The 23,836-nt window shown below is 37.1% G+C and overlaps 1 pseudogene across 1 annotated transcript; it reads left to right on the top strand.

Annotated features, from left to right (window-relative positions):
• The first annotated feature begins 750 nt into the window (after window positions 1-750).
• Window positions 751-12,746, top strand: LOC143856301 (uncharacterized; annotated as a pseudogene). Its single transcript, XR_013238153.1, has 11 exons — window positions 751-1,126; window positions 1,935-2,390; window positions 3,754-3,924; window positions 4,158-4,255; window positions 4,350-4,451; window positions 7,238-7,579; window positions 10,041-10,097; window positions 11,620-11,729; window positions 12,022-12,151; window positions 12,242-12,343; window positions 12,453-12,746. The product of XR_013238153.1 is annotated as an uncharacterized LOC143856301 (transcript).
• Window positions 12,747-23,836: the final 11,090 nt, after the last annotated feature.

Here is a 23,836-nt window from a genome sequence, read left to right as displayed (position 1 = left end):
AGTTATTGTAGGCTTTTTTCATTTTAGATTTGTGGGTGTTAGTTACTTGTATGTGTCATGTAAGTGAGGGTGTTGGTTATTTGCTATGTGTCATGTAAGTGGGTTAATGGGGTAGTGATATGGAACTACCTTTGTTCTTGTATTTAAGAAGTGTATTTGAATGAAATGAAAAAGGAAGAAAAATTTACAGCAAACAAGGGAGACTTTGTTTAGGAGAGTCATGGTTCCTCTCGATTTGAGCCATTAGGAGGTCCGATTGGCTGGAATCAACCTTCCCCCATCTCTTTTTCTATTTTCCATTTGTTTATTTCCGTTACGGCCGATTAGGCACGTAATATGTGCATGTTAGTTAGAATAGTTAGATTGTGGTTATTAATTATGTGGTTATGGGTTTAAGGCTGTGGATATTAGTTATTTCCTATGTGTTATGTAAGTGGGTTAGTAGGGTAGTAGGGTAGTGCTGTAAAACTACCTTTATGCTTGTATTTAAGTTTGTATTTCAATGGAATGAAAAAAAAAAAAAATTCTACAGCAAAGGAAACTTTGTAGGAGAGTCATGGTTCCTCTCGATTTGAACCACTAGGAGGTCTGGTTGCCTCGAATCAACCTCCCTTCCCTTCTCTTTCTATTTTCTCTTTGTTTATTTCCGTTATGGCCAATTAGGCACATAACAATTTTTTATTATTAGTTGTGAACAATTCATGAAAATTCATGAAAATTCATGAAAATGCATTTGTGATATCATGAACCACGTAACTAGATCATTTGTGAACAATTCATGAAAATGAACATATCAAGAACAACGTCAATTTATGGAAGGCTTAAAAAAAATCAGCACAACGATAGAGGAAATACGCAGATACGAAAGAAGGCTAAAACTTGAAGATTTTGATGTTCGGACAAAGAAAAAAACGGCAGTTGATGATCATGAAAAATCGCATTTCTTCTCAACTTTGATCACAATAGATTTCCAAAATAAGATTCGAAAGATCACAATCATTATCTATGAAGAGGCCCCGGAAAGGGCAATCTCGACAATAATTCGGGTGGCAACGGCATTTCTGATTCTAATTCAAGGACAAGGCCTTCTGTCTCGGTCGCCCGGTATCAGGCCACTCATTCACAGGTACCTTTTTGTTTTTCTTCTTCTTCTCTCTTGTTCATATGTGATTTCCATGTATCTAATGACTAGTAAATTGTTTCTTCAACCCATGGGTCCTCCTTGTTAGTCAATGATGCTCATAAATAGAACATTGAGTTTAAGTAAGATTGGATTGTTTTGTATGAGAATACCATCATCTTTTCTTTTCTTTTATTGATTAGTAGGCATTCAGTGATTTTCTGGGGCACATTTAGTGTTGAATGACACCCTCGACTATTGGTTTTTCATCACCAATACATTGAAATTTTTGAAATTAAAAATAAAAAGCTTCCTGATAGAAAAATGTCAAGGCTTGCATTTTTAACTCTTTGGACTGGCTTTGAATTTGGATGATAATCCACAACTACTTCACCCAAATGTATGGATTTTACACAGGAATAGTTTGTAAACTTTTTTAGCCATTCAGTCCTATAATTCAGTTTGGGTCCCATCCGGATGATTCACAACACTTTTTTATTCAAAAACTGCACCTAAATTATACAATTCAGTCAGAGTGAAAACTTGTACAATTTCATGACTCTTAACTACATGTTATATTATAAATTGAAGGGTGATGAAATTTAATACTATGTAACATACTATGGTTGGATTTTTTTCCCTTCTCCTATTGATCTAGAAGAGATTTGTTATGATATGTTGTTCGTTACTACCTAGAAATGCCACAAAAAATTGTAGTGACCAACTGTTGGATTTATATTATCAACTCTCCCATTTTTTCCTCTTAGTTCTATGTGTTTCTACTTTTGTTAATTTTCTAAAAAAAAAATTGAAGACGATGGCGACGAGGATCCTCAACCGCTTTTCTGGCCGGTTCCATCCGTCAGACCCTGATGACGAGCATCAGCACCGGAGCGGAAGATTTGTGAATACTGAGAGAGGATCTGGCTTTCCGGAAACAAGCCTTGACGATCTCGGGAGTGAGTTCTTTCTGGCAAATGAAGACGATGGAAGAGAGAGCACAAAGGGTAGGTTGGGTTGCCGGCTATCCGCTGCCAGCCTTTCGACGTTAGGGACCGTAGTGGATGAGAGTTTGAGAAAGGGGTTGTTGGTATCAAGAAACCATGGAAAGAGCAAATTCGATAATAATTCGGGTGGTAAGGACGCTTCTAATTGTAATTCAAGGAGAAGGCGTTCTGTCTCAGTTTCGGGTGACAAGGACTCTTCCAATTGTAATTCAAGGAGAAGGCGTTTTGTCTCGGTCTCGCGGTATCAGTGCAGTGATTCAGAGGTAACTTTGTTTTCTCTGTGTGTGTGTGTGTGTGTGTGTGTGTGTGTGTGTGATATGGGATTTCTACATATCTATGACTACTAGATTGGTCTCCTTTTTGGCTACTTTTATTATTCTTCAAGCAACCGGGGTCCTAGTTAGTCAATGATGTGCATAAATGGAACGTCAGTACGATTCTACTGATTTGTATGAGAGTAACATGATTTTTTTAATATAATTTTTTATGTTAAAATATTTTATCTAATAGATATAACATTGCAAAGTAGGATGTAAGTTTGCTATTAGTAACGATATGGCTTTGGATTCTTCATATTTTTATTATTTTTCTGCCCGTTAAACAAGTAGTGATTTTATTGATTAGTAGGGTACAAGCCTAGATTCAAGCAAACTTGGTAACAATGGCTTTGGATTCTTTATGTTTTTATATTTTTCTGCTCGTTAAACCAGTAGAAATTAGATTAGGGTTAGAAGCTGTGTTGCATGGATTCGGATTCGAGGTGTCGGATTCGGCAAAACCCAAAATGTAGGATTCGTGGATTCGATATTTTTTAAATAAAATAAAATTTTAAAATTTAAATTATATATATATATATATATATATATATATTCAGCAACCTATATATATATATATATATATATATATATATATATATATATATATATTCAGCAACCTATATATATATAATATATGAAAATATTGAGGATGGAGGGTTGAGGCCTTGGAGTTTTTATTAAGAGAGTCAAATAAGAAGGAAGGGGGTTGGTGTTCTAGGTTCGAGGGACTATGGCTTTTATTAAAAGAGTACGGGTTGTGCTTTCATATAAAAAAAGTTAGGAAGGAAGCTTGTTTAAAGGGAAAATATACAAGATTTACATTTTAAAAGAGACAATAATGAGTCAGATTCACCGAAAAAAACAGGATTAGTACGGGACACAGCTACAAGAAGAATCCGGGTGTGTCCCACGTGAATCCTTGTCCGAGTCACATGTGGAGACGTGTCGACACAGATTCTGCATAGGGGGGGCAAAGAATCCATGCAAAACAGGTTATAAGAGAGGAAGAAGAAGATGAGTAGAGAAGATGAGAAGTCTCCACTAGGGAGCTCCTCATGAACATGATGTATATATAGGCCCAAACTAGGCCAACAATGTAAAATGACTACAGTATGATGCAGGACAATACTCCTCATGAATATGATGTATATATAGGCCCAAACTAGGCCAACAATGTAAAATGACTACAATAATGCAGGACAATACCTAATTGTCTTTTCGGTCCGCACCATAAACATGTATAATTTCTTGATAGATTTTATATATAGAATAGAGAAAAGCTAATTCTTACTTCTTTTATCATGAACAGAGTGACACGAAGCATTCTCCTAATTCCATCAGTCATACCAAAACAAAGAGTTTCAGTAATGGGAACTTCCAAAGGCCCTCATTGCATAAACCCAACACCCCAAACCATCAACATGTCTTGAAAAGGTCTCTGAGTCTAAAAGATTTATTACAGTAGCATGATGGCTACTCTGTAAGTATTTTTTTTATTTATAATAGTTAAGGGGTCGTATCCTTCTCTTCGAGATGGGGTGAATGCTCTTTTATTGAAAGAAAAAATAATAGGAATAAGGGGTACATATGGGCTGAAGGACCACCTTTTCTCTCTTAATTCTGTCTTTATTTTGTCTCACCTCTATGTTTAGAGTGGTTTGAAGAGAGCTCACCCTGAAAAGGAAGAGAACTTATAAATTTGGATCTTTTCAGAACTACTCCTCTGCATTAACTGATGATGAAGAACAGGATGCTTGAGGTCAAAAAATGGGATCGAGAAGACAATACGTGCAGTTTATGCACAGGAAAAAGTTAAACTTCTTCACTACTGTTTGTTAATTAAATTGCCAATATCTTCAACTTTAAATGTTTATGATTTACTTCTGTATCTTGTTACGCTTGCAGTCAGAACATCCCATTGGGGATGGAGTGGATCGTGGATTGTATGAAGCCATGCGGCTAGAAGTTAGGCATGCTGTTGAAGAGATCAGGACTGAACTTGAACAAGTAAGTTTATGCACCAATATTGCTAGAATATACCATTTACAGTTTAAATCTCATGAATGAAGCTGAATACTGTAGAAACTGGTTTAAGGTTCCTGATTCATATTTGGTAAAAACTGTATACGGACTGTGTGGTACAGTAAAAGACTAGGAGGATATCGATTCGTGTTTGTTAATGGTTTGAAATTTTAAAATTAGTGTCTTATGATTGACAAAAGATAGAGTGGACGAGTTTTAACATACTAGATTTGATTCCCTTTCTAGGCTTTATTCTTTTGATGCTTTGTATGGTTCATTATTGCATTAAAAAGCAATATATAACATAATTCAATTTATTTAGACTGATGGAATACAATTGATTTGGTTGTATCTAATTTTCTCATAATTTAAAGGTGATATTTTTTTCATCAATTTTCTGAAAGAAAAATTACTATCCAAATATTGTTCATTCTGTTGAGAAATCTGTCAGGTAAAATCCGATCTGATCGTGCAGAAACAAACATAAAAGTAGAAATAAAAGTAAACCACAAGTTGAACATCGAACTTTTACATGGTTCGGCTAAGATGCCTACGTCCACGGGAACACTATCTTTTTTTTTTTTTCTGTAGGTAAGCTGGGATTGAACCTCCGACCTCTAGGTTGAAGAGCAAAGCCTTTACCATTGAGTTAGAGGCTCAATCCCAAACACGATCTTCATTATGAGAAAGAAAATAATACAAGGATTATAATGGATTATAGCGCCATTACTACAAATTGTAACCCTTTCCTGTTCTTCTCAACCATGACCGTACGTAAGAGAAACCAAGAGAAAACCGAGAAGCAACCCAAGAGAAAACCAAGAAGAAAACCCTTCCCTCTCTTTTTCTCACCTCTCGCCTTCCATATGGAGAAACCGTACGCAAGGGCACTCATGTCTCCCACTCCATATCAACTTTCCTCTCCATTGTGGTCATGTGTAGTGTTGTCCTTTTTGACCTAGGATTTTAGAAAACCTAAAAGGGCCATTCTTGTTTTGGTTTCCAACTACAATACCACAACTAGAAACCTAGTTGTATTTGGGAACTCCTTCATGAGAAACAGGGCAGCTTTCCCAACACATTCTTACATTAAAAAACAGTATATAACATATTTCAATTTATTTTAGACTGTTTGAATACTTTTGATTTGGTCATATCTAAATTTTCATAATTTAAAGGTGATATGTTTTTAACAAACTTTCTGAACGAAAGATTGTGATCCAACTTTACATGTCAGTTCTTTCTGACACACTCAAGATATTTTATAAGCACGATTATAAATTTCCACCAAAACTGACACGAATGACGAAACGATTGAAATGCATTCGTTTTCATCCCTACAGAATTACATACTGAAATCGAAATGCATACCGAAACCAAAACTGTAAATGTATTAGTGGCATGCTATATTAGCATGTGTTATATAATTATATTTATATGAATTGCATATGAAATGTGGTGTATATATTATGTATAAAAATCTAAATGAATTACATGATAAATGTGGTATGCTAAATTATCAGACATGTGCAACAGTGGATGTCGTTAGGTGTCTGATGTTGTTAAACCATTATGGAAGGCTGGTTTACTTATTCGATGATTTCTAGGTGCATATTTGTGCTTATTCTAGTATTTTCTAAAGTTCCATCCTATGATTTGTGGACATAGATATGAGTGTCACGTCACTCGCGTGTCAACATGAACACAAAGTGTCAGACATGGCAACCTCCTAAAATTCTTAAACAAGGACACGGCTAAAACAAAAAGTACACACACACACATATATGATTTATGCACACAATAAGATACAATGAATATAATAATGGAATAAGAGTTTGCTAGGGTTTTAGGTTTAGGGGAGGGAATAAAACAACAAATATTAGTCAAACAAGAGTTAAAAGAAGAGTATATAATAAATGAATAGTTAATAATAAAACAGGTAAACACAATATTCAATAATAAAACAAAATTATAACTCTTGACAGGGTACAAAAACGTGTTGACACATTCACATTAAGTCGTACACTTCTAGCAGTACATTTATAAGTATCGAAAGGAGTGTTGACATGTGTTGACACACGTGCTAGTCTTGACACAACACAACACGTGTCAATAATAAATTCACAGTGTCAGCTAAATCATAGATTTCATCGTGATATTCTATCATTTGCAATGTTTTCATACGTTTTCGTGATTTTACAGGATTTTCACTGAAATTTTCAACCGAAACCCGTGATTTTATAGGATTTCTACCGGAAGAGAAACTGAAACTGAAACCAAAGTTTAAAACCTTGGCTATAGGTTTGTTTAATAGTGAAATTAATCATTAGTCAAAAGCTTAAAATTTATAAATTCTTAAGATGCTAATATGTACTATTTAGTAGTAAACTAACTGGTAATTTTTAAATTACTTCAAATTTTTTGGACTGGGTTATATCGTAGTAGTAAACTGTAAACTAACTGTTAATTTTTAAATTACTTTAAATTTTGGACTGGGTTATATCCTAGAAATGCTAGTTCCTAATTAAGAAACAGGTTTTGTAGTCCGAGCAAGTTCGGGTTTTTAAATTGCTTTAAATTTTTTGACCGGGTTATATCCTAGAAATGCTAGTACCTACTATACCTAGGGCATGGTCAAGAAACAGGTTTTGAAGTCTAAGTAACTTGGGGACCCTGCAAATGTTTTCCCCCCAAATGTAGTGTCCTTTCTAAATAAGTTGTGCATACTTGTCGTTAACTCACACAATTTTGCTTGGTCATAATTTAAACAGAGGAGCAATGAGAGAGGCAGGGTGTCCAGGTGTTTGACAGAAGAGGCAGAGAAGCACTTTGAGGATTTCATTTCAAACATCGAAGATACAGATTTGTCATCATTTGACGGGGAAAGGAGCGATGCAAGTTCAACAATGGGACGAAGCAGAAAGTTAACACAGTGCACGAAAAGCGAAATAGGTGGAAATCCAACAAGAGCTGGTAGTTTGACTGTTGAAATGGATGGGATTGTTTTGCCATGGTTGCAGTGGGCAACTAACAATGAGAGCTCTCCTTTATCATTCAAGACTAAGATGGAGTTGGCAGTGGCATCAGGGAATAATGTGCTCAGTACAGCTCAGGTAATTTATTAGAATTGTCTTCTTTGAATTGATCTTGAAATTAAGGTTTCCTTGCAAAATAACTTTTTATATTTCACTTATAAGAAATTAATTTTAGAGGCGAGCCTTGGCGCAACGGTAATGTTGCTCCACCTGGTGGTCACGTGTTCGGGTCACAGAAACAGCCTCTCTGCAAAGCAGGGGTAAGGCTGCGTACATCAAGCCCTCCCCAAACCCTGCAATGGCGGGAGCCTCGTGCACTGGGCCGCCCCCTTTTTAATTATAAGAAACTAGTTTTCAGTATGACTGGATTGGAAATATGAGAAATTATATGATGAGTGGGCGTCCATGCAAGGGGAAACAGCCCTTGATATTTGATCCAACAGCAGTCCCATCAAAAGATGAAAAAGTGGTCTGCTGTTGGATCAAATATCAAGGGTGGCTTTGCCTGCAGTGCAGTTCCCACTCACTCATCATATAAAATCTCTGGAAATATATTGATATTCCCACCTTATAAGATTTTCTCTATAGCTATAACATTGCTAGAGCTTGCTTGAAACTAAAAATGGGTTAGCATATTCTTGTTTATGGCTAGATATGTTGACATTTGCATACTTGGTAATTAGTGGCTATGTGCATTTATTTGTATGCAGATGGACTTTAATAATAAAAATTGGGAAACATTTAAAAGGAAAACAATGTGTAGCATGGACCACTTCATCCAATACCCACTACAATTTGGATGGATAAACGATTTGATAGATGGAGTGAAAATCAAAGTTTTTAAAAAGAGTAAAGTGTTCCTGAGCAGGGAGCTCCCTGATTTGTGGGTTTACTCAATTTTTGCTAGCGTCCATCGCATAAGCCATTTCGCAGATGGTCTGTCGCATTTTAGAGCAGCCACACAGGCCCACTCTTCGGCAGATTTTGTCTTCATTCATAAGGTGGCTGCTCTCACATGCGACAGACCATCTTCGAAATGCTTTTTGCGATGGACGCTAGCAAATCCCTAATATTAATATTAATTATATCATTCAAAAAAAAAAATTATATTAATTCAGCATTGTTTTTTGTCTGGTTTTATTTTTTAGGATCGTGAATTTTCATTGTTATATAACCTTGAATGCAATATTCTGCATTAAATGCCGTCATATAATGCGAAAACCAATTTTATTGTAAATATTGAATAAATTTGACGACTTCTTTTTTTCTCTCTTTTTTTCACGTCTTTTTTTTTACTTTTTTATATTTCTGATCTTATTTTTATTTAATATTATTTAGAAATTTTATGGGCAAATTGGAATTATGACTCAATATTGTCGTTGACAATAGTGATTGAATCATATTGCTATAGTTGCAATAGGATCGATACACAGAAAATAAACCCGATATCAACATTGTATTTTGCCTACCATATCAGATCATATATTTTATGATTCTTATCTTATGTTCGAATTTGAATCATCTTGATGAATGTCTTGCATATTAAGTTGAATCATGTTTTACAAACAGTACACAAACTCTAAACTCCCTTAGAAACGGAAAGGCACAGGATTTCATTATTCCCAGGAGTTTTGATGTTCACTTCATAATATAAATTGCGGGTAACATGCTGTCACCAAATTCTTTTCATTTCTAATTGGTCTAGATTATTCATTTTTTTTTCTTAAATGGAGATGCTATGGCTTATATTTCCAATGAATTGTTTTTTATTTTTAAGATTTTCATATTTAAAATCTAAAGAAATTCAATGAGATTTGCCTAGTTGGCCGTAATAGAAATAAACAAATTTAAAAAAAAAATAGAAAGAAGGGAGAGGTTGTTTCGGGGCAACCGGACCTCCTAAAAAAAAAACTTGGGCTTATGTTCTTGAAGATCCAAACGTTTTCATAAAGTGAGGCCTACGTTTTCAAAGATCTAAATCATTCAATTGGTGGGCCCCACGTTGAGAGAGAAAGAGAGAGGTGTACGGTGTGTGTATTCAGTGCTGATAACAGCTAATAGCCAAGAGTTTGTTTATACGTATTGATGATCCATGCGGACAAATGAATGTGGTGTACGCGTTTTTGACTCGGTTATGCGAGACCTCTGTTTTCGCCAACCAAATCCACACAAAAAAAATAAAAAAATCCCACGCTCTTCCTCCAAAACCCGTTATTTTCTCCTCTGTTACGTCTTTCCCAGCGTCAGAGCTCTGTCGAGAGGAGGATCGATCTTCGAGAATGGCGTCAGATCGCTGCTTTCTTACGTTTCTCTTCTTCCTTTTGACGAGCTTCGCCTCTTCTTCTTTCATTTCAGGTGACAAGATCCCAAACCCTACGTTGTAGATTTTATAAACTAGGATTTTAAAATCCTAGAGTTTACAACCTAAAACCTTAATCTCATACACTAAAAATTAAAATTTTCATTTTCAGGTCTGATAATAAATAATAATCGCTCAATTTCACGTTTTTTGACGCTCGAATTTCCTGATTTATTTCAGATGATGTCTTTGACTCTCACGGATCTACCGGTCGCAGCCTCCTTCAGGCCAAAAAGAGTGAGTTTTTCTTTCATCGGTTTTTTTAGGTGAATTGTCGTGTTTTGTTAGAGAATATCAGATAATTTAGATTAGAAGATTATCTAGTTAGATGGGATTAGGAGATTAGGATTATGTTTTCCTTATCTCTCCAAGTCCATTCTTATCTTTTTATTATTTTTATGTGTTATGTTTGTTTTGAAGCTCGGGATCGGATTCTAGCTCGGAAACTGACATCTTGTTTTTCTTCGACTTTTTTTTCTCGCCTGGTTATAGAAATTGAAGAATTCATAGTTAAAAAGACATGACATTGTATTAGAAAAATATCCGAATTTTTAGCCATTTTAATTGCATTTAGGGGAATTATTAGACAAAGAAATATCTTGGGAAGGGATTCTAGCTCGGAAACTGGGATCTTGTTTTTCTTTCACTTTTTTGCTCACCTGGTTATGAAATTGAAGAATTCATGGTAAAAAGCCATGACATTGTACTAGTATGTGTAGTATGTGTGCTTGATATGTGAAATTAGGGTTTTGGCCATTCATTCACTTTGAAGCAAGGAGTTTGGCGTTGGATGTTGTCGGATTTTCAATGGTTTAGCTGTATGTAGGGGAATAATTAGAGAAGGGGAAACCATAAGGTAGAAACATATCTGAATTTTTAGTCATTTTAATTGTATTTAGGGGAATTATTAGACAGAGAAACGAGTAGCCAAATGGAAAAATAAATGCTTTTGGAAATATAAAGGTATACAAATTATATGTTTATATGACTTGAGAACAGGAGATGGGTTGTTTTTTGTGTGACATTTGTTTTGGAGTTCGTCTTTCTCACTTTCTTTTTGGAATTTAAAAAGCATGGGATGTCATTGCTTGATCTCTTAGAATAGTTATCACAGTGGTCTGCTTTGAGGATGCTGGTTTCCAGTTTGAAATTGCCTGTTAGAGAACGAATAATGTCTTGTAAAGGTACATTTTTTTTCTTTCTAGGATAGCCACTAATGCCAACATTCTGTGAAGAATTGATAGAACAGAAGGGATCGTTGACTTGATGTAATGTGTAGATCCCACCCAATCACTACTTGTATGTGGTAGTAATGTAGACAAGTAATTAAATGAATAAGGATCTGTTCAAGAGGCAGATGGGACATATCTTGCTATTAGTTAATCTAGTAAATGATTATTCCAAACGGAATACTTTAAACCAGTGCTTTGTAACTCAATTGGAGCTCAGAAGAATTCTGGTCGAGTTAAGACTTTAGAGGTAATAGCTTGATTCCAGTTTTTACACCTTCAGAAACTAAATCAAGCTGTTGAAAAATGTTGTTCAAGATAGTGTTCCAAACCTCGTTGGATGAGAACCCTGCCACAATAAAAGAGAGTCAACTCGGGCGACTCAATGATTGACACGGTCGATTTTTTGATAACTCGGGCAAATCAAAGCACTGCTTGATAAAACTTGAACTGTTCTCACATAATTCATGGCACATTGTGTTACATTTATTGAGTTGTTTGAATATGGGTCTCCAACATTATGGTTTCAGCAAATGAGGCAGCAGGCTCATGAAACAGGGGAGTCAGCTGCAATTCCAATTACTGTGAGGCAGCTCGAAGCTATAATAAGGTTAAGCGAGTCGCTAGCAAAGATGAGACTGTAAGTAAAACTTCTAGAAACTTGAATACTCGCATGGAATTAAACTTGGTAAAATGGCTATAAATCCAAAATCTGGTCTTTGTATCATTGGCTTGTGAACATGGGTCATAAGCACTGGTTCTGAACCCGAAACCATAAATATACCAAAAAATAAGAATGAACATAGAATTTGATGAATAGTCTTGAACAACTGAAAATTTTAATTGGTATCTCTACTCTCTTGTCATTCACTGTGTTTGGTTTGTACTATTTTACGCTGTTCTGTACATTGATGTGTGAAGTTTGAATCCAGTTCTGTTGAAGCAACTGAGGAGCATGTTAGAGAAGCACTCAATCTCTTCAAAGTTTCCACCATGGATGCCGCTCGATCTGGAGTAAGCGCACAAGTGAATTTGACTTCTGAGATGGCAACTGAGATCAAGGTTCGTATTTGACAACCAGACCTCCCTCCAAGATATTTTTAGTTTTAAAAAGACTACTAAATTTTTTGTTGATTATGATTTGATGAGCAGCAAGCGGAGACACTGATAAAGAGAAGAATTGCAATCAATAGCCATTTATCAGAGAGACGTCTGATCGATGATATCACCAGAATGGGGATGAATGAGTCCATTGTAAGCAATATAAAGGCCTTATCCTACATGAATGCTGTTTTAATCCCTACTTATTAAGTAGCCAATGTGTGCCATATCACCTTTATAGCTCTTGTATTATTTGTGCCAGGTGAGAAGAGCTTTATTGATCATGCACCAGAGAGAAAGGCGACTCATCTTTCGTAAAGCTTGATTTTCATTACAGTTACATGCGTATACAGATTAGGAGCCACCAGTGTTGGTTCAGTTAAAAAGTAATTAGTTAAGTCAATTTGAGACCAGTGTAAACTAATCAATCCTCAGCTACAACACCAATGGAAATTGGCCAGTTCAGAAGCGGTCAATTTGGCAGAGCAAGGCGCAGATCGGAGTTGGGCTTATTAGTAGTGACGTTTATCCGATTTTGTAGTGTTTTCGTTGATTCTTGATTTTTGCACTGTGTATTTCAGTTTCTTGAGTACACCTTCACTACTTTGCTTCTTTTCTCTTGCAATGCAATTATCTTTCTCTAGAAAAAAAAAAGTACTTCGTTAAATTGTCATGAGATGGTCAACTTGTAATTTCATCACAATACAGTTGAAAACCATGCTTGGAATATGGCCTGTAGAAGAGAGCAGTTCGGGTGAACCATCAAAATCTTTCACTTCCCAACAGGCATCCACATAAAAGCAGAATTGGAAAGAATGTATTTATTTTTCATTTTCTTTTTGACATGTGAGAAAATGACCACCCCATTGCCCACATTTTATGCACTTTGTTCATCCTCCATGCTGCCAACTGGAAGCTTGAGTCTTGTTTGCCTGTGTACCATTACCATTGCTCATCTACACTAAGATCCACCATATGGATGGTCTGGATCAGTTGGCCTTCCAGCCGTCTGTGTGATGGATGCCCCCCCACAGCTAGTCGCGATTGACCTTTTAGACCAATCCAATTTAAATAAAGCCTATAAGCGGAAAGACGCAGTTGGTTTCAAATTGCATCCTTATTCCTGTCGATCAGATCCTTGCTAGTTTTACAAACTGCAGTTTTATAACTTTGAGGTGGCTTTCTAGTTTTGGGGTTGGGCCTATAGCTCAATGGTTTTGGCCTTGTATCTCAACCTTGAGGTTCAAGGTGACAAATGCTTGCAAGGAGGGCATTGCTATCAGCTCATCTCTTGTGTGAGAAATTATGAACTCATGTGTTTGTTGAGTAAATTCACTTAGAATTTTAGTGTGCTGAATTGTGCCTATGTTCTATGGTAAATAAAAACTGAAGCTTGTAGTAAGTGATGTTTCCACTTATGTTGAGGATGGAATTCACAGAGAGAAGCCCTGTAGCTGCTTGCGCAAATGCTTGAGTGAATGAAATACTACTTTTCTAACACCATTACGGTTGTTGAAGTGAAAATTGGAGAGGCTCAGGCGGCGCACCCATAATAGTTCTTTAGTGCTTCAAGGTTGGCTATTGAGGCTTTTACATGATTCTTGGACAAAGATTTTCATGTCTTGAATGCTCATTTCAGGCTCTTCATTAAAGGAAATGAATCTTAGGAATTCTTTCTGGGCTCTGTTATTAAGCCAAGGGACTTTGTTTCTTGACCACTAAACTTATTGCTTCTATCATTATTCTATCCATATTCGTTGTTGTTGAAACCACCCTGTGTGATAGTGGTGGTGGTTATTCCCTGTGCATCTTTAGATCAGTAACTGCAAGAGCTACTTAAGACATTTATTGCATTTTCCTACGGATCTGTGCGTTATTGATGTGTGCTATGTAGAAACCAGGAGCAAGTTGCCAGGAAAAATTGAATGCTATCCATTGCGTACCGGTTGTGTATTTGTTATTGACAAGTTCAATCCATATTCAAGGAGGACTGATCATAGACAGAATTCTGATGCCATCATGTTGTTAATGTTGAATGTGGCAAAAGAAATGCAATACATGTGCTTGCTAGTTGGTTGAACAACATAGGAACTAACTGATTCTTTGTATTTGTAGCCCACCAATATAGCAATCAGAATTGAGTTTGTACCTAAATTCAATAGTATTGTACGCGAATCAGCGAATGCATGATTTGAGATAATACAACTCAGTTTCCATGGGCGACCAGCATTTGTTGATCTTTGAGAATTACAAACCAATGAGGGATTTGCAGGTCCTAATTACAACCTACTATTAGCTAACTGCCATAGCATCTGAATTGTCATTCTCTGAGCTACTAAAGCTTGTTACAACAAGGTGGATATTAAAAAACTAAAAAAAAACAAGAGAGACTGTTCACTCAACTTGAAACCTAGAGATCTCGCCCCTTCAGTTGGTGCCTACCTATCTACTTGGTACTGTTCTGAATTGATCCCATCGCAGTGCGCCTCTATTTTGAGATGCAGAAACCCTCATTGGTAGGTGTATTTCCCTGAAGCCCTTCAGATCTTCAAGAGAACTAGACCCAACATTCATTCATAGCAGAATCAAACACAGCTGCCAACGGACTGCTCTATTAAGCGTGACAGGTGTTGATGAGTTGATACTTTGTGGAATCATAAAGTTAGGATTTTAAAAAAAAAAAAAAAAAACTTCACTAGCCTGTCAGAAATGTTAAGATCAACATTGTTTGTGTCTAGTTCATACCGGAAGAAGAGGCAGAACAGTTCGAGGGACCTTATATCTGTGTTATACATTGATTAATTGGCTTTCTATAAGCAAAGGGGATAAGTTCCACACATTCTCAAGAGAATTTTATTCCTGTAAGTGGCTCGTCTTCTTGATTTGTCCCATGAACAAACAAATGCAAGGTCAGGCATGATCTAGTACAATTTCAGCTAGCAAGCAGTGATTCTCAGCTCATGCAGTGACTTCACGGTTTTATTACAGTTCTATGTCATTTTCAACGGACTTTTGACCATAAACAGATTCATTTCAGCAGTCACTTCATTTTCATGGACATAGTTCAGATCAGTTTACTACTAAAAGCAAGCTTAACACTCTTCAAGTTTGAATCCAGGTTTCTGAACTCCGTATTAGTTTCCAGGAACTTTCAGCATATCGTCACAGGGCAGTGGTTCAGATTTGACTCTGTATGGCAATTGAAGACAGCAGTTTTCATCATTTGTTAACTGTGTTTCTTCTCGCTGATTCAAAATCTGAGCCAAGAGTTTCTGGATTCATTTCAGCTTAATCAAGAATCAAGAGTTCAAAGGACAGCATTTGTTAATATAGTGATTGAATACAAGTTTGTTTCTTTTCCCACCTATGGAGCCACCATTTGTTCCTTACATCTATGGCTATGGTGATGTTGAGACCGAGTGCATGATTTGGGCCGACGCACTCGACGCGCATCATAGATATTATAGCTTCAACCATCGTGTGACATTACGGCTTGCTAGAGAGACTGTTAGACTAAGTGCAGAGTCTATGTGGATGCTCATAGAAAGAGAGCGTCGTGGCATGGGCAAACCTCCGTTCTGCCGATGGGAGCATGTCCGTGATAGCTTTTTGAGGATTTATGCTCCGACAGAGTATCGACGGCGATGTGATGAGGAGAGAGCCCAAAAGGACAGGTGGGAAGTGTTCTTGGCCCAGCATTGCCAAGAACAAGAGGCTCACCATAAAGGGAAGGATATTCTTGATTCCCTCACCATGCAGTTGCAGAGACTCAAGCGGCATGCACATATAGCTCCTTCTCCACCCCCCACCCCTAGAGGCTGATGATGAGGCTAGCGAACAAGAAGGGGAGGGAGAAGTTATGGATAATACTGAGGATTCACATGGCCAGCCAGGAGAGGTTGTTGATACCATCATTTCAGAGCCAGACGATGGTGGTGACGAGCTTGACACTAGTGATGTTGTTGATATTAGTGGTGAGCTTTTTGTCATTGATAGTGAGGCCAATGATGACGATGATGATATTGAAGCTATGCCAGAGCATGTTGAGATAGAGTTCGTCACACCGTTAGTGAGCACAGTTGTAGATGAGGAGTATACACTTCCAGATGTCACAAGTGACATAACCATTACCACAGTCGTAGAGAAAGTCTTGGTAGATGTTGTTCATGTTGAGATGGTGCTGCCTATAGCCATTACACCCGATATAGATGAGATATTTAGTGAGATGTTGGTTGGCATGGCAGACCACTATACCAATGCCACTTTCAGCAGATGCTTGTTTTAATATGGACTAGTACCCCTCTAGACCGGTACATTTGCAGGGATGATTCATTCTTGTTGAGATGCATGGGGCGAGCTGACTTCTATGGATTACTATTCTCCTTGAGAGAGTGGATCATCTATATTTTTGACCCTGCCGGATTCCTTCCACTGCGAGGTTGATGGGAACTCGAGGACGAGTTCTTTCAAGAAGGGGAGTTTGATGCAGGAGCATCCCCTTGGCATTTTACGTCAGCCTTCATGTCTCCTTAGTGTGTTTTCTTTTTGTTTCACTAGTGTTAGTCATGTAGTTTCATAATTGTATTTTCCTTACTTTCATGTGTGTTTTGTGGTCATTTGCTTACTAGGGGTAGTTAAGTCATTTTATATTGTAATGGGCTAGTATATAAAGCCCTATGGTCTCTCATTTTAGGAACCTCTTAATGATTTGAAATTTGAGAGGGAAATTTTCTCTTGTATCTCTTTTGTTTTTCTTGGGAAATTGGAATTGTAAGCTGTAGCTTTTTCTCAATTTCTCCTATCATTTCATCCCTTGTTGCATGCAAGGTTGTTGCCGACGATTCCGCGCTTGATCCGATCTCGTGTGTCCCCACGCTCGAAGTAAGATCAAGAACCCTATCTTCTCCAAAATTTAAAGGAAAAAAAAAACTGTAGATCCGATTTGATTTGTGCTTCTTCCGATTCTGCGCTCTACATCAATTTGCTAGCCCAAAGATGTGTCCGTACGACTTCTGACATCAGTCTTACGTTCCTAGAGGTTACCTTAAGCCCCAAAACTTGAAAAAAGGGCACTTAAATTATTTTTTTTTGCGTTAATTTCAATATTCCTTAGGAACTGTTCAATCTAGGATTTGAAGCATGGTTAGTGCCCTATCCTTCTACAGATCTCTATTTGAATTAATTGAATGGTAACATATTTAAAATAAATCGAATGCACTAATCTTGTATTTATTGAGCTCATCTGGACTTCCCTGCAAAAGAGTACAATGCAGTGATTTATATTTGAAATTTTGAACAGTTCCAGATCATATTAAGTAGAGACTAACATTGAAGAAATTATCGAGGCTTAGATTATATGTACAGAACCAAGAAGTTTTTACATAGTTTTTGATATATGTTGTCTATCTGTTGGTAAAATAAATAGTATTTGGCTCATCTCATTTACCTGACATCCCGATAGTAAATTTATTTCCACTTTGGTTCTATGTCAGGCTACAAGCAGACGTGAAATGTATTGTTTTTGTGAAGAGGATCATTATTGCAAGATCATTAGCATGTATACTTGGGAACATAGAATCCCTAAATTTATGGAAATGCGAGTTCCTTGTGGGATTTCACTCTGGACTGGAGAAGATGTCGCGGAAAATGATGAATGGCATTGTTGCTAAATTTCGCTCTGGAAAGGTACTATTGTGCCATTGTAACCACATGAAGTTATTTCTGAAATTATATTGTAAATTACACATGATGTGTTATGATGAACATTTCTGTTTAATACCACTTTTTCCAATTAAATGAATTTTGGATGCAATAAAATCCAACCGAAAACCTGATAGAATTGGTTTTCTTGGTTGAAAGATGTGAATCTTCCGAGGTATGCATGCCAACTATGTTACAGCTCTCATGGGAAGTCAATGCAATAATGAAAGAAATGCGAAATGGCATGCATACCTCAAAATTAAGCCAATGGCTGAATGGCCAATATCAAAGACTTGTCAATGAAATGGTATACATAATATTATTTGGACCGAAACCAAAAGTACATTGAATCGGAATTTTACTTGATTTCCCCGAAATCTGAAATTTCAGACCGAAATTTTGTTTTTCACCTTTTATTACAAAATTGCCACCGAAATTACCGAAATATCCACTGAAATGGTCGAAATTTCCACAGAAATGACCGAAATTTTATACATTTCGGTGGAAATTTAAAAAACAAAAAAAAACAAAATTTTTGTCCAAATTTTACATGATTTTGGCCGAAATTTCCACTGAAACCGAAATACTTCGGTTCCTGATCGCCGAAACTGACATTTAAAACCTTGTCCCAAACTTGGTGGGGTTGGCTAACAAATCCTTTAGAAATTTTTCATGAAGAAAGGTGAAAGAATCTACCCGGCTCAAATTGACCAAGTCTAATCCTGACACTAGTTGGACACAATTGCCTTCAATACTGAAAATAAACTTTAGTTTTCTATAAATAATCTTCAGAAGTGAAAGTTCCACCAGCGTAGGTAATGAACAATTTTTTGGCAAAACCTTTGGAAACCAGTAGCTACTAGTCCATGATCTAATTATTCAACATGTACTGTCTTACAGTGGTACAATTCTATCATATACTCACATTATCCCTGATGTGATCATGGTTTTAAATTTCGTCCGAAATTCGAAATTTTGGATTTCGGTTGGGATCGAAACCGAAATTTCATGAAATCCAAAATTTTGGATTTCCCAAATTTCTTTCGGCCGAAATTCCGAGTTTTTTTTTTCAAAAATTTAATATTTTTCCTAAATTTCAGCCAAAATTACCAAGTTTTTGGCCGAAATAATTAATTGATTAATTTTTTTTACCGGATTTCGACCGAAATTTCTGTTCGGCCAAGGCCAAAACTGAAACTGAAACTGAAATTTAAATCCATGGGTATGATGTTATGTGATTGAAACTAGTAGTTTTTGTATGGTGTCCGCACGTACGTGCAAGTACACTGAAAAAACTCAGTGGGGACCACATTATTTGATGATCCAAACCATTCACTTTTTTTGGGTTTGTAAAGGATTTTATGCGTGCCATCCTTTTTAAACGTCTACACATCGGATGGTTAGGATAATCCAATGTAGATGGTTTTCGAGGCACGGCCTGTTTAAATTGGGGCCCAAAAAATTAATGGTTTGGGTCTTCCAATAATGTGGACCCTACTGAATTTTTTTTTCCGGTGTGCCAGTGTGCATTGCGGACACCATATAAAAAACTCTTGAAGCTTGATATCATGTAACTTCTCAAACTTTCTATCACATACATATCACTCTAATTTCCTTATGAAAATGATATTGGGGCTACTCTACACCTAAGGCGTTTAAGAAGATACATGCTTTACTTTAAGAAAACAAATTTCTTAATTTTCTCAAAGGTTCAGCTAAAAAGTTTCGGAATTTACCCAAAATCTTTCAGGAAAACCAACACTTAAATATTTTCTTCCATAAAATGTTTCGCCAAAATGTTTTGAAGTTTAAAAACTTCTCCAATACCTACCCTTCTCCCACCACCACCACAATCCCCTCTCCGAACCAAGTAACCAACTCCAATAGGCAACCCTTTTTATAATTTTATAGTAAGCTATGTCAATCTTAAAATAGTTTCAATAAAAACAATGGTAAATTTCTGTTGTTGGTAGCACATCATGCATGTAAAATTTTTTGTAATGATTTTCAAAGCTTTTGTCTCCTTCATGATTTTGTTTTGCTATCATTGTTATAGGCCATGTCTGGCTGTTCTTGTGTGTTCGATATCTTTTTTGTTAATAGTGAATTTTCTTTTTTCCCTTCATTTATTCCTTGGTCTACTTATTTTCTGGTCTACTTATTTTCTGTGTTTTTTTTATCTTGAACAAACTTATTCCCTTTGTTATAACATCCTAAACTATTAAGACCACTGATTTACATGTCTAGGTGTAGGGATTATACTGTGTGTGTGTGTGCGTGTTTTTTTTTTTTTTTGTTGAGCAAACGGCTAATGGTGACTGATGAGTGTGTTTTTTAGTTGTTAGTCTATTTTGAAGATATTTGTTGGTTATGTGGTTGATGGCTGTTTGCATTTGAGCGATCATATGATTGTTTCATTAGACCCAATAGACACCAGTGAATGTCTCCCATTATCAATGTGAACTCTTTTATCTCATGACATGTTTTACTCAAATACAAGTGCAATTGTGACTTTGCCCATTAAAAGACTATATTCTTACATACTTATTATGAACTTACTGTGTATATACAGTTTTCATGTTTTGTGGGACCAAAACTTATAGTTACGAGCCAGGTGCAAACCATGTACTTGTCTACTTAGGTACCAGGGAGAAGATATTAGACATGGTAGATGGACAGGCCATATGGGCTCTCTTTCCGATTTTCGCAGTGCTTCTATAAACCTATCTCTGATATTCTGTTCTCTTCCTAATGTTCTTCTTTTATAATTATTTCTCTGTTCAATTTTCATGGTTGTCCTAAATGCCACCATGAGTGCAATCCTCAAGTTCCTGGATGGCATGCAAAAGTTAAAGCATGTAAAGTCAATTTTAATAACTAATATAATGCCTTGAAATTGTCTTCTTTCAAATTTTTAATGCCTGCTTAATGTAGTTAGGTTACTTCTGTCTGATGATGCCTCAGTGCAGATGGGAACACCTAAGTTATTCTTTCTTAACCTAGAGAGGAACTTACCCTGGAGGCTTATTTTTACAATTACAAAACATTTAATTTAACATGAAAGCTTATGAGTGAAGTTACTGTGTCCAAAGGTTGAACTGTCTTTGTAGTTTTTCGTTTTTTTCCTTCTTACTGCAATAGCATCTATAACTGTTCCGCTGTTAGTTTTAATGTAATAGTCCCACATCGGAAGCGGAGAGAGAAAGTTCTTGGGGTATATGTGTAGACGTCCACCTTCCCTGTGTAGACGCATTTTATGTGGAAAAGCAAAACCGGGGAGGGCTCCGGCCTAGAACCGGACAATATCTACACGGTGGCCGGGGCGTTACATTTAAGGCATCATTCTTCTGGATGCTATGAAAAAAATGAATTTATGTATCATCGGATAAACAAGTCATTCATCCAAGGAGGCTATAACATTCTATGAGAACGATGCACAAATTGTTTATCCAAAAACACTATAATGTGTCACCTATGAGAATGTTTGTATTGGATGATATTGTATCATACATGCTGGAGTTTGGGGCGTCTGATACAGACATATTTCCAGTACTTAATTCATGTGTTGGGATTTTGGGTTGTTGATACTATTAAATAAAACTTGGTCTGGTTGGGTGATCAGATTACTTGTCTGCCCTCTTCTGTGGTTGAAATCACTGCCCTCTTCTGTGGTTGAAATCAAACGGACCTATGTAAAGCGTGGGTGGTTCCCATTAATTCTGGGACAGGTTTCATGATTTTTTAGAATGGAAGACTAGTTCTCTGGGTAGGGCTGGCAACGGGGCGGGTCGGGGCCTGATGTTGGGATCCCCTACTCCTTCCCCTATGCGGGGAATTTCCCCCCTCCCCTTCCCCTCCCCACTGCGGGGATGGTGGGAATCCCCCTCCCCTCCCCACGGGGAATATCTAATCCCCATCCCATCCCCTTTCCCGCCCCGCATCCTTCGGGGACAATCACTTTACTTTCTCATTTTACTTTGTTAAATGTTAGGTTAAAACTAAAGATTTGCTAGGGACAATCACTTCAGGCATGTTGCGGCTTGGCTGTTGCATGTGAGAGTAGCCACACAACCCACATAGGCTAAGATTTTGTCTTATTCATTTTATTAACCTGGGGACAAAGGTGGTTGCTCTCAGATTCATTTAATTGATCACTAGTCCTTAGCAGATCCCTAATTCCCAATCCCACTTGCCAAAAAGTACTGTACGTGCCACACCATAGGAAGATCCAAACCGTCCATTTGATGGGCACACCATACTACCATAGGCATAGGATGATCCAAACCTTCCACTTGATGGGCACATGTAGGATGATCCAAACTGTCCATTTGATGGGCCACAACGTAAATAGGTTGTGGCCAAAAAATCATTTCCATAGGATAATCCCAACCCTCTGATCTATAGAGGAATTGCATATTTTGGTACCTTCTACAGATCGGAGGGTTGCAATCATCCTATGGAAATGATTTTTGGGCCACAATCTATTTACGTTGTGGCCCATCAAATGGACGGTTTGGATGATCTATGGTGTGGCCTGTAAAGTACTTTTAAATTATAGCCTATCAAATGGACAGTTTGGACCATCCTATGGCGTAGCCCATACATTACTTTTTGAAAAATAATGGACTATGGGAGCGCACACCATATAAAATCTCATCACTCATCAGAGAGATGGTGCCTTTATTTGGGGGAGGGAGATTTTCAAAGAATTTAATGTTGCCTTACAGTGATGGTTCGAGGGAGAGATTTTAGGGATTTCTATGGGTAATATACTAATATAATGAGGGACAATGCCCAATGGATTATGGGTAAAAGAAAACATAAAAAGCTATGTAAGGGACAAAACTGTACTAATGGAAATTATGAAAATTTTGGGAGAATCTTGTAGATATGTTTTGATCTAAGGGGTTTCTAGTAGTTTTTCCAAAAAAAAAAAACACTTAAAAAAATATAAGAAAAAAATGGCATTAATGCGGGGCGGGGCCAACTCCATCCCCTTCCCCGCACCGGGGAATTTTTTAAATCCCCTTCCCCACTCAAATCGGGGAATCCCCTCCCCAAGCGGGCGGGGCGGGGCGGATCCCCGCTTTTCCGGGTGAAATTGCCAGCCCTGTCTCTGGGGGTACCATTTCTTTTCTCATACTAGGTATAACTTCATATTGTATCGATGAAACCTTTGGTGATAGACATTCAACTTAATTAGATTATAAAGGTAGATGTTACTGTTGAGAGAGGTAGAGAAAAGAGAGAAAGTAAAGAGTGAGAGAAAAGATTGAGTTAGGGTTCTCCCCCTCACTCATGTAATATAAATAATAAAGAGTGAAGTACAAAGACAAGTATGCCCTTGGGCATTACAATAAAGACCTAAAGACCTGTTAACACTCCCCCTCAAGTTGGAATGTAGATATCTAACATTCCTAGCTTGTTACAATTATCAACTAACTTAGCTCTACTTAGAGGCTTCGTGAACATGTCTGCTAATTGATCTGTAGATCTGGTAAACACGAGAGATATGTAGCCTCGCTGAATCAAATCTCTAATGAAATGACAATCCACTTCAATATGTTTGGTCCTCTCATGGAAGACTGGATTCGTTGCAATATAAATGGCGGATTTGTTGTCACAGTATAACTGAGCTGGAGAAGAAGAAGGAGGAGGAAATCCAATCTCTGAAAGTAAGGAACATAGCCACATGAGTTCCCCACTCGTATGAGACATAACTCTATATTCTGCCTTGGCACTAGATTTAGACACGACATCTTGTTTCTTACTTCTCCATGAAACAAGATTACCTCCAATAAAGGTGCAATATCCTGTAGTAGACCGCCTATCAGCCGGAGATCCTGCCCAGTCTGCATCAGTGTATCCTTCAATTATCTGGTGCCCATGCCTCTGAAATAACAACCCTTTACCTGGCGAACTCTTCAGATATCTCAATATCTGAAG

This window comes from Tasmannia lanceolata, unplaced genomic scaffold (genome assembly GCF_043159265.1).
Source record: "Tasmannia lanceolata isolate RefF3 unplaced genomic scaffold, GAP_Taslan_0.1 ptg000023l, whole genome shotgun sequence".
In the NCBI taxonomy this organism is placed as follows: Eukaryota; Viridiplantae; Streptophyta; class Magnoliopsida; order Canellales; family Winteraceae; genus Tasmannia; species Tasmannia lanceolata.
The sequence above is the reverse complement of the archived record's forward strand: the minus strand, read 5'-3'. Positions and strand labels throughout refer to the sequence as shown.